The sequence below is a fragment of the Theobroma cacao genome, chromosome 10, assembly GCF_053813885.1.
Source record: "Theobroma cacao isolate CCN51 chromosome 10, ASM5381388v1, whole genome shotgun sequence".
In the NCBI taxonomy this organism is placed as follows: domain Eukaryota; kingdom Viridiplantae; phylum Streptophyta; class Magnoliopsida; order Malvales; family Malvaceae; genus Theobroma; species Theobroma cacao.
This window is the reverse complement of record NC_142648.1, coordinates 7897448-7916386: the sequence shown is the minus strand read 5'-3', so window position 1 is coordinate 7916386 and position 18939 is coordinate 7897448. Positions and strand designations below refer to the sequence as shown.

The 18939-nt window shown below is 32.6% G+C and overlaps 2 long non-coding RNA genes across 2 annotated transcripts; one reads left to right on the top strand and one right to left on the bottom strand.

Moving 5' to 3' along the window:
* Window positions 1-5838: 5838 nt before the first annotated feature.
* On the top strand, window positions 5839-8317 carry LOC148760340 (uncharacterized). The gene is made up of 3 exons (XR_016023157.1): window positions 5839-6123; window positions 6775-6854; window positions 7723-8317. It is a non-coding gene; the product is annotated as an uncharacterized LOC148760340 (long non-coding RNA).
* A 6280-nt stretch (window positions 8318-14597) lies between these two features.
* Window positions 14598-16448, bottom strand: LOC148760339 (uncharacterized). Its single transcript, XR_016028802.1, has 3 exons — window positions 16346-16448; window positions 15615-15698; window positions 14598-14779 (listed from the first exon to the last, which is right to left on the bottom strand). It is a non-coding gene; the product is annotated as an uncharacterized LOC148760339 (long non-coding RNA).
* Window positions 16449-18939: the final 2491 nt, after the last annotated feature.

The window sequence follows — 18939 nt, the reverse complement described above, 5'->3', positions numbered from 1 at the left end:
CAACTGGTCCCTCACACTCAAGAATATGTGTAATTTGTCCCTCACACTCAAGAATATGTGCAACTAGTCCCTTACACTCAAAGGCACCTCCTCCTCTTTGGAGGCTGCCTCTTTCCCCTTCTCAACTCTTGGATCTCTAGATGTCATTTTTCAATTATTTGAGATTGATTAAGATAATTGAATTTGATTCAAATGGTTAATGGTTCCCTTTATTTATAGGCATGAAAGTTGACTCTTCGTTTTCTACAACCATATCAGTGCAATGAAAGGGGGCTGAATTGGTTATTAAGTACCTGTTCGGCCTGCCCTTTCATCTTATCTACCTTTTAAAAGCAAAAGCCAGGCCAAACATCATTTTCCAAGAAATTCTTAATAAAAAGCAGCTTCAAGGTTTTCTCTCTTTTTCACTAATCAACAAGGATTTTAATGTTACCTCTTTTCTCTTCTTTTTTTTTTTTAATTTAGGCATCATGGTCGACCAACCAAAATCTAATACTATTGCTACTATACAAGTCTAAAATTATATATAAACTTCAAGAATTACATTAGAGCTTATTAGGTTATTGAAGATAATCAGTAGAGAATCACCTTCAGCATTAGGTAGCTAAAGTCACGCAATGTCTACAAATAGGTCACGCAATACTCAACAAATATTCAGTCACGTAACGCCTATAAAGATCTAACGCAATGCTCAACAAATATTCAGTCACGTAGTAACTGTCACGCAACGCTCAACATATATTCAGTCACATAATGCCTATAAAGAACTCATGCAATGCTCAACAAATATTCAGGCACCTAATGCCAAATAAACAGGTTACGATTCCTAATATCCAGTCACTCAATGCCTAACAAATATTCACGCATCGCCTATAAATTGATTGATTTCACTACCCCCAGCCAGATTTAAGTTTCCAAACTCATATAATTTACCCATCAACTTTTTCGTTCTATGAATAACCCTAAATAAACGCAAGAACCCATAACAAATACCTTGATGTCATCTCTGCACTTTAGGATCGTGAGAAAGTTGGCTACCGATATAGACCTCGATGGTGTTGGAGAGCTGGATGGAGGGATAGCTAAATCTAAATCAAGATTTAATTTTGGAATTTTAAGCTGAATGGTGGGAGAGTAGAAAGAAAGAAACTCAGACGCGCCTTCATTTGGATTAATTGGATTAAAAGGTATTCTTGTCAAGTCTTGTCAAAAATTGGCTAAAAACAGTTAAAATTATAGAGACGGTAATTTTTGAAGTCACTTTACTACGAAGGTCATTTTTCACAATTTCCTCTAAAAGTAATCAAACTAATAACTTAAAAAGATAAAGAATAGAAGTTACACAACTCTCAAAAAATTATAACATGAGTGAGCTTCAAAAATAAAATGCTAGGAAATAAAGAAAAATTATATGTACGATTGATTTTATGTGCATAATATATGTAAAATTTGATTATTCTTTGTAGTTATCAATAAAGAACGAAATTGTTTGACAAAATGGTTTAATAGGAAAAAAATCGATAATTTAGGTAACTAAAAGGGTTTAGCATAATACCAAATTAAGAATATGAATCTAAAAACTAGGGGTGGGTAGGGTCTAGTTGGTCAATCTTAAGGTTGTCAACGGGTAAGGTATCCGTTAATTTTGAGATACCCGAATCCTAATTCTATAAAAGATAAAGTATCCAAACCCTATTAATTACCTGAATGTTTTTAAAAAATACTACCCTAACCCTAACCCTAATCCTAATATATTCCCACTATCCTATAATTACCCTAACTCGTTTAAAAATTCGATTATGTAAAAAAATTATTAAAATGCTATTCATGGGTGCCCAATTACTCGAGCTCGAATTTGTACCCATATCTATATACAATAATATTTATCTTACATATTCCATATAATTTACTAATAGTTAAATTAATAAAAACACACAAATAATAAAATTTAAATTTAAATAATAAAAAACAAATATCTCAAACATAATTAATAATTTTGTAAGTTATAATTTTTGTAATGTTAACACAAAATAGAAAGCAAATATGTTTAAATTTAAACTGTATATATACTAAAATATTTTTAGTATATATATAATAGTAATTATATTTCTTAAAAATGAGCCCAATGTATATAAAGTATATATATTTAAAGACATTACAAGTCAATTAATAATCATGGTTTCATTAATTAATTTAATTAACTATATAGGTTTGTCCTTAACTATATGAAATTAAAAAAAATAGCTAGGTTTCAAAACTATTCTAATCTCACAACTTTCCTTAAGATATATATATATATATATATATTATAAGTTTATATAAATAAAGGTATATATATTGTAATTACTAATTTTATAAGTTATAATTTTTGTAATGTTAACAAAAAATAGAAAATAAATATGTTTATATTTAAAGTACATATATATATATATATATATATATATATATATGCTAGCACCCGAACGCTTAACTCATTCGTTGGTACATGATCCCCTACTTAAAAAGTAAAGTTCAAATTCCCTTTCTCCTTATTACAATATATATATATATATATATATATATGCTAAAAGTATTTTAATATATATAATTGTAATTATATTTGCCACGACCCGGAACTCCCATTGAGCCCGTGACAACCATCGCGACGTCCCGATAGGCACTCGTTACCTCGAATGCCGATCGAAACCCCGCAAGGCTTAGCATCAGCTTTCGCATCTCCCTAGTGAGCGACAGTTATTAAATCTCACATTTCAAAAAAATCATAAGTCATTTCCAAATCAAAATAATAAAATATTACTTTCTGGATCACAGGGGTATTTTCATCATTTTTCTTCAAAAATACCGAAACTCGCCAAAAACATGGTGTAAAAGCTAAATATATTCATACATACTTTAAATCAAATAACTGAAGAATAAAATTACTTTTACAGTGACACGTGGGCCTTCAACTGACTAAGAAGATGTAGGACTACGAACCCTTACTTTCTAGGATGTAACTTCGAGATTAATTCTCATCTTAATCAACTATCAACAAATTGTCCTGAGCCCGAAAAATGGATAGAAAGAGGGGTGAGATTATGATTATATAATCCCAGTGAGTAAACAATTACCATCAAAAGCATCTAAAGTCGAGTAGATGGAGACAATATAAAAACATTATATCTCAATAATGTTCATAACACAAATTTCGTTTCAATCTATACCAAACAATTTCTTTTCATCAAAATTTCCCGGCTTATGAATTTCTCAAACTTGGCCCCTACTAGAATCATTCTCGCGGGTACCTTCGTCAAGGTATCCCACTGAGACCGCCAAGGCTGTTCAATGACCCATACCCATAAACATGTTTTCACATCTGACACACAGCCGTTCCTTGGCGTTGGCTGAGTCTCACTCTCACGCGATGGCCCGAACGTGAGGTGCACTCAAATCATACCTCAGGAGATACTTCACCAAACATCTCCCCCCGGAGGCAAGTATATGTCACGACACGGAACTCCCCATCGAGCCCGTGACAACCGTCGTGAGGCCTCGACAAACATTTTTCACCCCGAATGTCGATCGAAACCTCGCAAGGCTCTCGTATCAGCTTCTGCACTTCCCCGGTGAGCAATAGTTATCAAATATCAAAATTCGAAGGATTACAAATCATTTCCAAATCAGAACATAACATATTGTTTTCTGGCTCACAAGGGTATTTTCGTCATTTTTGTCAAAGATCTCGAAACTTGCTAAAAATGTACTAGGTAAGCAGAAAATATATATTTAATGATTTAAAAACAAATTAAGTATCTAAAACGTTCATTTGAAGTGAAAATTTGACCATTTGAATATAATAAAAATTATCAATAAAATAAACTATTTTCTTGTAAAATAATTTTCATAAAACTATCGGTACATAATTCTTATAGCGTAAAAGTTAATTATATTCATATATACTATAAAGCAAATAACCAAAGCATAAAATTTCTTTTACAGTGACACGTGGGCCCACATCTAACCAAAATGCATCGAAAGTTGAAAACCTACAACTTTTACCGATTCGAGTCCAAATGAAGGTCCTTGTCAAAGTCAGCTAACTATGAAATTTCCTGAGCCTGAAATGTGAGGAAATGAGGGTGGTGAGATTATAAAATCTCAATGAGTAAACAAATACCATCTAAACTATCTAAAGTTTAGTAAATGGAGACAATTAAAATAAGTCATCATACTGTAATTTCATTACCTTTCAACTCATTTCAACCAAATAAAATCAATCCATATAAATCGAGTAATCAACTTGGCTTATGAATTTCTTAAAATTTTGGCTCGTGCCAAAACTCATACTCGGTGATACCTTGCGCAGGGCATCCAATCGAGTCCGCCAAGGCTATTAAAATTTTTGTATACACTTAAAATATATTTTTAGTTTGAGAAAATTACAATTGTTCCTTGGGGTTGGTTGAGTTCCCCTTCACGTGGTGGTTTGGCGTGAAGTGAACCCTAAGCTTTACCGCAGGAGATACCCTACGCGCCTCTCCATTCGAGGTAAGAATATAATGGAGTTTACCGTGCCCCTCTAATAGGCTGGTCCACTGAACCCCCTCTGCAGTAAATAATTAATATATACTCCACCAATCAATAAAATTTATTCTAGCATGACATGGCAATTTATCGCAACCTAGCCTCTCAAGGCTGAATACTCAGTATAAATAATTCTAACACCAAAATCAGTTTAGCCATTCATGCTCATATATTGTCATAAGCCATTCAATTTAAAACCATAAATTTACAACACAAGCGGGCAGTCTCCAATTACTCTATTTTCAAAACCAGTATTCGATTTTCCAGAAAATTTATAAAATCATTTTATAAAATCATAATTTCTCTTAAAACATAGCAATTTACCATTTAAACCCATTTTCCATAAAATACACAATTGTATAAAACTACTCTAGATAATTAAGACGATAATAAGTTCATTTACAGTTCTGAGAGTCGATGTACTTCTAATCCCAGTCTCCAAGCACAATCTCTGTACTTTTACTAGTGTACTTTGCTCACCACCTATCCACAATGTACAATACATAATTCACCACATCAATGCTTGACCATTATAAAATCAATTCAAGCGCGGTATATATGCATGATATGATATACAACTTATCCGACTACCGCTTAAATGCGGTGCTGACCTAATTCGGCCTATTATCTCCAATTTAACTCCAAATCAATTCTTCTCACTTTCTACACTCCAATTATACTTAAATTACCTTAGTGACTGTGAATGAGATTCAATTTATCAGTCCCGATAGCAAATTATGAAAATACCCTTAGTGGGTAAAAATTCATATTTTTGCTCCGAAAATTTCTATTATTTTTCTAGTGTCAAACCCTGCTTTGTAAAATAATTATAATATCATTCACATGCTCGATAGAATGTTTGTATATTTAGGAAGTTCGAGAAATCGTTAAAAGACGATATTGCCTCTAATGGTATCATTAAGTCGATTAAGCCTCGAACTAGTTCAAATAGGAATTTTGAGGTGAAATTAAGAGTTTCACAGTTCAAGGATGACTCAAAATGGTAATTAGGAGTTCGAGGATCAATTCGGAGTCAAATTGAAATTTTCACTATATAAGGGTAAAATTGTAATTTTTCCATCTGCGGATAAAATTTGAGATTTTGAGAGAATTTAGATCACATTTGACAAATTTGGGAATGATATGAGTATAAGGGATAAAAAATATGTCTATGGACAATTTTTCAGTTTTTGGGGCAAAAATGTAATTTTTGATTTTTACGGGGGCAAAAGTGTAAATATCAAAAATTACTTCACCAACACTTTGGAAAAATCTGGAAATTTCACTTAAGACTTGGATAAGTCAAAGGGAATGCATGGTGGAAAAAGTAGGACAAATGGATGGCTAGAAAAAAAAATGAATTAATAAAATATTTAAAATATGAATAAAATAATATTATTTCATTAAACAATAAAAAAGGCATAAAAAAATCAGCCCACCCATTCTTCTTCTTCAACATTCGGCCAAGCAAGAAACAAGAGAGAGAAAGGAGAAAATAAAACCCTAGCTAAGAAATTTAAAGGGAAAATAGGTGGAAATTCAAAAATCAAGTGAAAAAAGGTAACATTTCTTAAATTTGTCTTGTGCTTTACCTTTCCCATGCATTTTTCATCATTTTTCATGGTTGAATCATGTGATTTGAGGATGATTTGAATTCTGGTCATATGGGTTTAGAGAGAGAAAGTTGTTAGATAAATTTGATTTTGAGCTATGTTAGTGTTTAGTGTTAGTTTAGCATATTTAGGAACAAAACAACAAGAAAAGAATTTATTTTCCTCCATTACCATTATTGGCTGAATTTTCTAGGGGAATATTGGCTGATGATCTTGATGTTTATTTGAGGAATTATGATGAATAATGATGAATTATGAGTCTAGAAAAATAATGGAAATTTTTGGAGCAAAAATATGAATTTTTACCCATTAGGGGTATTTTCGTAATTTGCTATCAAGACTGATAATTTGCACCACACCGAGGGACTTTAAGTCAATTTGGGTGCAATTGAGGTATAGAAACTGAAAAAAATTAATTTGAGATTAAATTGGACGCGTTAGTAATTTAATCGGGTAATAGGCCGAATTAGGTTAGCACCGCATTTAAGCGGTAGTCGGATAAGTTGCATGTCATATCATGCATATATATCGAGCCTGAATTGATTTTATAATGGTCAAGCATTGATGTGGTGAATTATGTATTGTACATTGTGGATAGGTGGTGAGCAAATTACACTGGTAAAAGTACCAAAATTGTGCTTGAAGACTGGGATTAGGAGTACATCGACTCCTAGAACTGTGAGTGGACAATTTATCGTCTTAAATATCTAGAGTAATTATACTTGTTTGATGCTTTTATTGAATGGTGAATTTAAATTATAAAATATTATGTTTTCCAATTAAAATGTTTTTTTAATAAAAAATGAGATTTATACTGGTTTTGAAATCAAATATTGTTTTGGGAAAATTGAGTATATGGAGACTGTGTTGAAATTTATGATTTTATATGTTATTGAAATTGGGGCTTATGACACTATGGTAGCATGATGGCTAAATTTTTGGGGTTGGCATGAAATATATGAACAATTTTGGATTGGTCTCGGTAGACTGGATTACATTTTATTCGCCCTATTATGCTACTGGAATTTTTATGGGTCTGGTGGTATATTAAACGGTCACTGCAGTGGTGGGGGTTTCCGTGGACTGCCTATGAGAGGGGCACGGTAACTCAATTATATACTTACCTCCGGGGGGAGATGTTGGGTGAAGTATCTCCTGAGGTATGATTTGAGTGCACCTCACGTTCGGGCCACCACGTGAGAGTGAGACTCAGCCAACGCCAAGGAACGGCTGTGTGTCAGATGTGAAAACATGTTTATGGGTATGGGTCATTGAACAGCCTTGGCGGTCTCAGTGGGATACCTTGACGAAGGTACCCGCGAGAATGATATTGGCAGGGGCCAAGTTTAAAAAAATTCATAAGTCGGGGAAATTTTGATGAAAAGAAATTATTTGGTATAGATTGAAACGAATTTTGTGTTATGAACATTAATGAGATATAACGTTTTTATATTGTCTCCATCTACTCGGCTTTAGATGCTTTTGATGGTAATTGTTTACTCACTGGGATTATTTAATCTCACCCCTCTTCCTATCCATTTTTCAGGCTCAGGACAGTTTGTTGATAGTTGATTAAGACGAGAATTAATCTCGGAGTTGCATCATAGGAAGTAAGGGTTCGTAGCTCTACACCTTCTTGGTTAATTAGGGGCCCACGTGTCACTGTAAACGAAATTTCATACTTTAATTATCTTTATTACTATATGAATAAATTTATTTTACTCTTATGCTACAAAAGTTATTTTAGGAAGACTTTGAAAATATTGTGTTTTAAGAAAATAGAATATTTTATTTAATGTTTTTATTATATTCAAATAGCTATAATTTTACTTTAAACGAATGTTTTAGACTTCAAAATTTAATTTAAATCATGAAATATGTGTTTCCACTTACATATTACATTTTTTCGGATTTCGAAATTTCAAAAAAAAAGAAAATGACGAAAATGCCCCAGTGAGCTAGAAAATAATATTTTTATTGTTTTGAGTTGGAAACAACTTATGATTTCTTGAAATGCGAGATTTAATAACTGTCGCTCACCGGGGAGATGCGGAAGTTGATGCTAAGCCTTGCGGGGTTTCGATCGGCATTCGGGGTAATGAGTGCTTATCGAGACGTCGCGGCGGTTGTCACGGGCCCGATGGGAGTTCCGGGTCGTGACATCTAGGCTCATAATTCATCATTATTCATCATAATTCCTCAAATAAACATCAAGATCATCAGCCAATATTCCCCTAAAAAATTCGGCCAATAATGGAAATGGAGGAAAATAAATTCTTTTCTTGTTGTTTTGTTTCTAAATATGCTAAACTAACTTAAAACACTAACATAACTTAAAATCAAATTAATCTAACAACTTTCTCTCTCCTAGCCCATTGTGATCAGCCATCATTTCCTCATGAAAACATGTAATTTAAGCATGAAAAATAAGGAGAAATGCTTAAGGAAAATAGATTTCAAGCTTAAGTTGAAAAATCCTACCTTTTTTCACTTGTTTTCCTTAATTTTCTACACTCTTTCTCTTGAAATTCCTCACCTAGGGTTTGTTCTTCCTCTCTTTCTCTCTCTTCCTTGCTTGGCCGGCCATATGAAGAAAATGGGCTGATTTTATGCCTTTTTATAAAGAAACAATAAAATAATAAAGGTATGACACATGGCATCATGTCATTGGCCCTTTTTTAAAACTTTAAAAATTTTAATCCTTTTTATTTCTACCACACAATTATTCAATGGTAAAAATGAGGATAAGAGATGACCATGTGCTGGAAAAATGTCCTGGTGGTGGAAAATTACTGTTTTGCCCCTAGGGTTGTAAAATTACCATTTTACCCCTATACTCCAAATTATACCGAAATTAAAATTTTTCACTTCTAAACCTCATATCATACTCCAATAAGTCAAATGGGGCCAAAAATCTTTTCTAAAAATTCCCATGTTGTCCCCAAGTGGCAAATGACCATTTTGCCCCTAGATAGCGAAAATTCCGGTTTGACTCCAAATTGATTCTCGAACTCCGAATCACCATATTAAACCATTCTGGGACTTTAAAATTCTTAATTTCATCGTATATTCTCTATTTGATCTAGTTGGAGGCTTAAATCAACTTTGTTGTACGTCTAGGTACAATACCGACTTTTGTAAATTTTTCGGGACTCTCCTAGCATGCAAACATGCTATCCATCACATGTATGTCATGACAAATATTTTTATAGAGTTGGGCTTGTCATCTTCTCCCCACTTGGATCAACCATATGATCCTTCTTCATGACTGATTTCGATATCTGGCTAAATATTAATATTTTAATATTGTTTCATTAATAAAATATTATTTTATTCTAAAAATTTTATCTTGTCTCCTTGATACCCAAAATACCTTATTATGCCTCACTTGACTTCCGAATCGCCTTTTATCTCACAAATTCTCCTCCGATAAAATTATTATTATTTTATTGTTATTTTCTCACTTACGGGATATTTTATCCTAAACTACTCCTTTCGTCTTTTATCACTTTTAAACATTTTAATTGACCTCAATTTGCATTCGATCAACTTTATTTATCACCATATCAAAGTATGGGGTATTTCAATCTCCCCCACTTAAATAGAATTCGTCCTCGAATTCCCATCGATGTTGCGTTATCAATCTCCTTGTATGATCCTACTCCTTGTTCCTTCTATGAGGACATTCAATTTATTTACCTCGTTCGCCTTCAGTTCAATTAAATGCTTTATTTATGGCAATTATCATCCATTGGAACCGGATTAGTAATACTTTTTACAACCATGATCTCTTATATCGAGACACTAAGTATGCCTTTATCACCATTATTACATTTGAACCGTAACTTCATCTCAATTATACCGATTTCGATCACATATCATACTTACTTATGTATACCTATTCATCATTTTATTAATTTGCTCCATACCAAATTTCTCAACCTTAATTCATTCATTTTATATTGGTCCATACCCTTCCTTTAATAGAGTTCCATTAGGAACTTAAACAATCCAAGGTTTACTGTCACGACCCGGAACTCCCCATCGAGCCTGTGACAATCGCCGCGAAGCCTCGACAAACATTCTTCACCCCGAATGTCGATCGAAACCTCGCAAGGCTCTCGTATCAGCTTTCGCACTTCCCCGGTGAGCAACAGTTATTAAATCTCACATTTCAAAAAAATCATAAGTTATTTTCAAATAAGAACAATAAAATATTATTTTTTTGGCTCACAAGGGCATTTTCGTAATTTTTCATCAAAAATCTCAAAACTTGCTAAAAATGTAGTAGGTGAGCAGAAAATATATATTTAATGATTTAAAAAAAATTAAGTATCTAAAACGTTCATTTGAAAGCAAATTGTTGACAACTAGTACTATTCAAAAATAATAAATAAAATATTCTATTTTCTCATAAAATAAATTTTTATAGAAATATTCGTAAATAATTTTTCGCACATGAAAGTAAAGTAAAAATTGTATGAATAAATATACAGATAACCAAAATATAATTTTTGATCTGCAATGACATGTGGGCTCCAATTGACCAAGAGGATGTAAGACTGTGAACTCTTACTTTCTATAATGCAGTTCTGAGCTTAGTTCTCATCCTACTCGACTATCTACAAACTGTCCTGAGCATGAAAAATGTATAGGAAGAAGGGGTGAGATTTTATAATCCTAGTGAGTAAACAGATACCATCAAAAGTATCTAAAGCCGAGTAAATGGAGACAATTAAAATAAGTCATCATACTGTAATTTCATTACCTTTCAGTTCATTTCAACCAAATAAAATCAATCCATATAAATCGAGTAATCAACTTGGCTTATGAATTTCTTAAAACTTTGGCTCGTGCCAAAACTCATACTCGGTGATACCTTGCGCAGGGCATCCAACTGAGTCCGCCAAGGCTGTTAAAATTTTGTATACACTTAAAATATATTTTTAGTTTGAGAAAAATACAGTCGTTCCTTGGCGTTGGCTGAGTTCCCCTTCACGTGGTTGTTTGGCGTGAAGTGAACCCTAAGCTTTACCCCAGGAGATACCCTACGCGCCTCTCCGTTCGAGGTAATAATATAATGGAGTTTACCGTGCCCCTCTAATAGGCTGGTCCACGGAACCCCCTCTGCAGTAAATAATTAATATATACTCTACCAATTTGATAAAATTCATTCTAGCATGACATGATAATTTATCGCAACCTAGCCTCTCAAGGCTGAATACACAGTATAAATAATTATAACATCAAAATCAGTTTAGCCATTCATGCTCATTTATTGTCATAAGCCATTAAATTCAAAACCATAAATTTGCAACACAAGCAGACAGTCGCCAATTATTCTATTTTCAAAACCAGTATTCGATTTTTCAGAAAATTTATAAAATCATTTTATAAAATCACAATTTCTCTTAAAACATAGCAATTTACCATTTAAACCCATTTTTCATAAAATCACACAGTTGTATAAAACTACTCTAGATAATTAAGACGATAATAAGTTTACTCACAGTATTAGGAGTAAAAATACTCCTATCTTCCGCCCTCGGGTGCAGTCTCTTACCCGAAACAATTGACTCACCACCTATCCATAATCCATGATACAAAATTCAATAAATTGTGTCAATTTATCATAAATTATTTCAGGCTCTTATCCATGCGTATGCACTAGATAGGATTTGAAATGTTTAGACAATCGCTTAATTGCGGTGTCTGACCTAACTCGCCTATACACTGTGTAAAGTCTTAAAATCCCCAATTCGACTCCAATTCCATCAATTTCAATTTCAATTATCCAATTATTTCCACAATACCTCAATGACTGTGAATTTGGTCTAATTTATCAGTTTGGACTATAAATTACGCTTTTACCCTTAGTGGGTAAAAATTTTAATTTATTGCACAGAAAATTTCCATTTAATTTCCAACCTCATAATTCATCATTTTTCCACCCAATTCTCTTAAAATAAAGTCAACCTCATCCTCACATACCATTGGCTAGATTCGGCCTACAGAAATTCATGGAGAAGATAAATATTTTTCTTGTTGTTTTGCTCATAAACATGCTAAACTAACACTAAACACTAACATAGCTCAAAATCAAATTTATCTAACAACTTTCTCTCTCTAAACCCATATGACCAGAATTGAAATCATCCTCAAATCACATGATTCAACCATGAAAAATGATGGGAAATGCATGGGAAAGGTAAAGCACAAGACAAATTTAAGAAATGTTACCTTTTTTCACTTGATTTTTGAATTTCCACCTATTTTCCCTTTAAATTTCTTGGCTAGGGTTTTATTTTCTCCTTTCTCTCTCTTGTTTCTTGCTTGGCCGAATGTTGAAGAAGAAGAATGGGTGGGCTGATTTTTTTATGCCTTTTTATTGTTTAATGAAATAATATTATTTTATTCATATTTTGAATATTTTATTAATTCATTTTTTTTCTAGCCATCCACTTGTCCTACTTTTTCCACCATGCATTCCCTTTGACTTATCCAAGTCTTAAGTGAAATTTTCAGATTTTTCCAAAGTTTTGGTAGAGTAAATTCTTCAAAATTACACTTTTGCTCTCGAACTTTTCAAAAATTACATTTTTGCCCCAAAAATTGAAAATTTGCCATAATGCATAATTTTCACTCCTCATACTCATTTCACATTCCAAATAATTAAATTTGATCAAAATCCTTTCAAAAATTAAATTTTCGATTTTGGATGGCAAAATTACCATTTTACCCTTTTACTCCAAATTATACTAAAGTTAAAATTTTTCACTTCTAAACTTCAAATCTTACTCCAATAAGTCAAATGGGAACAAAAATCTTTTCTAAAAATTCTCATTTTGTCCCCAGGTGGTAAATGACCATTTTGCCTCTAGATAGCGAAAATTTCAATTTGACTCCAAATTGATCTTCGAACTCCGAATCACCATATTACACAATTCTGGGACTTTAAAATTCTTAATTTCATTGTAAATTTTCTATTTGATCTAGTTCGATGCTTAAATCAATTTTATTGTACCTCTAGGTACAATACCGACTTTTGTAAATTTTTCAAGACTCTCCTAGCATGCAAACATGCTATCCATCACATGTATATCATGATAAATATTTTTATAGAGTCGGGCTTGTCATCTTCTCCCCCACTTGGATCAACCATATGATCCTTCTTCTTGATTGACTTCGACATCAAGCTAAATATTAATATTTTAATATTATTTTATTTATAAAATATTATTTTATTCTAAAAATTTTATCTTGTCTCCTTGGTACCGAAAATACCTTATTATGCCTCACTTGACTTCCAAATCGCCTTTTATCTCACAAATTCTCCTTCGATAAAATTATTATTATTTTATTGTTATTTTTTTCACTTGCGAAATATTTTATCCTAAACTATTCCTTTCGTCTCTTATCACTTTTAAACATTTTAATTGACCTCAATTTGCATTCGATCAACTTTATTTATCACCATATCAATGTATGGGGTATTTCATTTACCTTCAAAGTCACTCATAACTTTAATCGTTCATTGCATGTCCGTTAACACTTTAGCTCACTGAGCTCCTCTAGCATTATTTCAAAATCTCCCAATTACTGAGAACAATTCTTAACCTTAGTTAGTGAAATTATCAATTTCATATATACATGTGTACATGTATTTTCAAATGTTAACATCTCTCGTTATGTATAGAGATCCATGTGTTCACATACCTTGGACTACATTCCCCCTTTATTCATCTATATCCCAATCCTAGTTTCAATATAATAATTCTTATAGTGCATGTCAACGTTCTTATTATACTTGCGTATATCTTCATATCATTCATATCATTTCCAACCATATGTTTGAGTTTCCTTGTACTATATATCATTGCATCACAATGTCATCTCCATTGAATTATAATATATTAGGCGTGTATGCTTTATAATCCTATTGATGCCTCAAAGATTTATCTTAACTTGATCATTGCATCTGTCACGACCCGGTATTCCCCTCGAGCCCGTGACAACCGCCGCGGTGTTCCGGTAGACATTTATTGCCCGAAATGTCAACCCGAAACCCCGCAAGGCTTTACTATCAGTTTCTTTGTTCCCTTGTGAGCAACCATTGTCAAATATCGTGTTCTAAAAGATTTTAAGCTATTTCCAACTTTAAACAAATAAAATATTAATTTTTCGTCTCACAGGGGTATTTTGGTCATTTTTCTCAAAAATTTCGAAACTGGCTAAAACGTAATATACAAGTACAAAACACATAATTCATATTCAAAATGAGTTTAAAAGTCTAAAATCTTCATTTAAGACGAAATTATGGTTATTTGAATATAATAAGAGAATAAAAGAAATATTAAGTAAAATATTCTATTTTCTTATAAAACAATATTTATAGAGTTATACGTGAATAATTTTTATAACGTAAAAGCTAAATAAATTTATACATACTTAAATGCAGTAAGCCAAAATATTTAATTTAATTTACAATAACAAGAGTGCCCCCGAATAAACAAAAGTAAAGAGGACTGTGAACCTACGGTTTGGAAAATGCAGATCCCACTGTAGTCCTCGATGAGATCAGCTATCTACAGTCTATACTGAACCTGAAATGGGTGGAAATGAAGGTGGTGAGATTATAAAATCCCAATGAGTAAACAAACCTCATCATAAACATCTAGAGTTGAGTACATGGAGACAATAAAGTAAATCATCATAAACTGGGTTATAGCATTAGAACACATTTTGTTCAAAACACGTAAAGAGGCTTATGAATCTCATAAAAATCTAGGCTTGTGCCATAAATCCATTCTCGGGGACACCTTGGTCGAGGCATCCTACCGAGACCGCCAAGGCTATTAAAATTCACATTTCACATAAATCATGTTTTTGTTTTGAAAACATAGCCGTTCCTTGGCGTTGGCTGAGTTCCCCCTCACGTGGTGGTTTAGCGTGAAGTGAACCCTAAACTTTACCTCAGGAGATACCCTACGCGCCTCTCCGTTCGAGGTAAGAATATAATGGGGTTTACCGTGCCCCTCTAAAAGGCTGGTCCACAGAAACCCCCTACTGCAGTGATTAATTAATATATAATCCACCATATAATAAAACTCAATAACATGATATGGCAATTTTGTAATTCGCAGTTTTTCAAGGCAACCAAACAATTCGCATTTCAATACAATTGCCAACTAGCCAATCATGCTCGATTTATCATAAGCCAGTTAATTTAAACAATCAAATTGCCACAATTAACAGTCTCCGTGTACTCTATTTTTCAAAATCACTATTAATTTCAAAACAATTTATAATTTAATTTCATTGAAACTCATTTATTCATAAAATATGAAAATTTATCTTTTTAAATTCCTTTTTTCATAGAATTCATGAAAGCATCTAAAAACCACCCTAGATAATTAAAATGACAGTAAGTTTACTCACTATGTCTAGAATGCAGACTTTCGAAGCACTCTGTCTACTGGTCCTCGGATGCAATTTCCTTGCCTTTATCGGAGGACTCACCACCTTGACACAATACAAAATCGAGAGTTTCACCAAGTTGGTACTAAATCAAAATTAAATTAATTTAGAATACCAATGCATGATATGGAATGCAAAATGCACTGGTAACTATCTAAACCCGGTATTGGCCTAATTCGTCTTATCACCCGATTAAATTCTTAACGGGTCCGTTTAAACTCCAATTTAATTCTTTTCAGTTTCTATACCTCAATTGCACCCAAATTAACTTAATGTCCCTCAGTGTGGTGTAAATTATCAGTCCCAACAGCAAATTACGAAAATACCCCTAGTGGGTAAAAATTCATATTTTTGCTCCGAAAATTCCCATTATTTTTCTAGGCTCATAATTCATCATTCCTTAACCAATTCTCCTAGAATAAAATCAAACTCATCCTCACTCACTACATGGTAAATTCAGCCATTAATGGTTGGGGGAGAAAATAAATTCTTTTCTTGTTGTTTTGTTTCTAAATATGCTAAACTAACTAAAAACACTAACATAAATTAAAATCAAATAAATCCAACAACTTTCTCTCTCCTAACCCATTTTTCCAGAATTTAATTCATCATGAAAACATGTAATTTAATCATGGAAAATAAAGAGAAATGCTTGGGAATAAGAAAACTCAAGCTTAATAGAAAAAACTCACCTTTTTCACTTAATTTCCTTGAAAATTCACACTTTTTCTTTGATTTTCTCTCTCTAGGGTTTTGTTTTTGTTTTCTCTCTCTTCTTGCTGGTTTGGCCGGCCATGGGGTGGAAGATGGGCTGATTTTGTGCCTTTTAAAAAGGAAAATAATAAATTAATAAAGGCATGACACATGGCATCATGTCATTGGCCCGTTTTTAAAATTTTAAAAATTTAAACATTTTATCTCCACCACATGTTTAGTCAAGGGTCAAAGATGAAGACAAAGGAAGACCATGTGCTGGAAAAAATATCCTGGTGGTGGAAAATTACAATTTTGCCCCTGAGGTGGCAAAGTTACCATTTTACCCCTATACTCCAAATTATACCGAAATTAAAATTTTTCACTTCTAAACCTCAAATCATACTTCAATAAGTCAAATTATACTCCAATAAGTCAAATGGGGCCAAAAAATTCTTTTTTAAAATTCTCATTTTGTCCCAAAGTGGCAAATGACCATTTTGCCCCTAGTTAGTGAAAATTCCGATTTGACTCCAAATTGATCCTCAAACTCCAAATTGCCATTTTAAGTCATTCATGAACTGTGAAACTCTTAATCTCACCTTAAAATTCCTATTTGATCTAGTTCGAGGATTAAATAAACTTTGTTGTACCTCTAGGTACAATATCGACTTTTGTAAATTTTTCGGGACTCTCCTAGCATGCAATCATGCTATCATCACATGTAAGTCATGAATAGTATTTTATAAGGTCGGGCTTTACAGCATCTCATGCAATACCACAATTCCTAAGAGTCATCCTTTTTCCTTGATTATCCTTCATACCTTTACATTACCTTGTATCTTTCTTGCATTATGATATTGATTTGTCACTTAAGACTCAAACTCATTTGAATCATGTATACCTCAAGCATTTTCGAATTCCAATTTTCGTAATATATATTAGGAAAGTTTCATTATCTGACTTCATTCTCAGGGTCAACTTCTATCATCCTTTGTTCCACTCCTTCATATGAACATAACATCATTCTTCCTTAACCAATTTATAAATTGTACTTGAAATTGTAGAACTTAAAACTAGATTCTCCTCAAGTATTTTTCAATATTAATACTAATATCACTCTTATCTTACAGCTTCCTTTTTATAATCACATAACTTAGTGTTTGCTTTAACGGGATCCAAAGCAAAACTTCTCTTGAGTATTTCCTTGGAAATATCTATCTTAAACTTATGTCTCACAGCATGTGATCCCTTAACTTGTGATTTAGCCGTTAGGCTTCTCAGCAAGTTTTAAAAATTTTTCGTTTCATACTTGCTGTGTATGATTAGAATCTCTTCTCAAAGATGTTTATGTATTCCTAAAACACTTACTCTTAAAGATATATAAATACGTACTCATCCATTCAATCCCTAACTCATCTTCACAGGTTTCTAGGGTGTCACACAATTAGCTTCATGTTGTTACTAACCCTTGTCATTTTACTGTATCAAAACAGATATTATAAATTCTCGTAATGATATTCTATATAAACTGATTTTCTATACCAGTCTCGTAATTCTTCCTTCACACTTTCATTATTTGGTATCTCATCTCAATATAGTCATATCAAGAATCTTTCAATTTTTCTTTTAATTATATGCCTATATACAAGGTAATAAAGAGGTTTTTCAACTCATTTGGGTAAACATTCTCAAGAATATTTAAAACTCCCAGATAACAAAACACAATGACTAATAACCAAAATTCAATTTGTAAGCTCATTATCGTGTCACTCCCATCTTACTCATGCTGTAAAACCCAACCCTATAAATACATGTCATGACATACATGCACTGAGTAGCATGTTATTATGCTAGGAAAGCACATAAGAAAAGACGAAACCCGATATCGTACCTAACGGTACACTTGAGTTGATTTAACCTCGAACTAGTTCAAATAGGAATTGTAGGATGAAATTTAATATTTTATAGTCCATGAATGACTAAAAATGATTGTTCGGAGTTCGAGGGTTCATTTGGGGTAAAATTAGAAATTTTGATATTTAAGGGCAAAATCGTCATTTTGCCACCTAAGATAATAATTTGATCATGGAGTGAAATTTTTGACAAGATTAACTATTTGGAGTATAATTTAATGATAGGAAGTGAAAAAGTTTAATTCTGGTGATTTTTGGAGTGTAGGGGCAAAATCGTAATTTTGCCACCCATGGACAAATTTTGAGATTTTGAGAGAATTTAGATCAAATTTGACAAATTGGAGAATGGTATGAGTATAAGGGGTGAAAAATATGTCTATGGGCAATTTTTCAATTTTTGGGGCAAAAATGTAATTTTTGACTTTTACGGGGGCAAAAGTGTAAATTGCAAAAATTACTCCACCGAGACTTTGGATGAGTCTGAGAATTTTATCTAAGCTATGAATATATGAGACAAGTGTATGGTGAAAATTTGGAAACAAATGGATGAAATTTTAAAAATGGGCCAATGGGAAAGTGACACATGGCATTTTTTAATGAAATAATATTATTTTAATGAAAAGTCAGCCATTTAAACCCAAATTTTGAGTGCTGGCCGGCCATAAGGAAGAAAAACA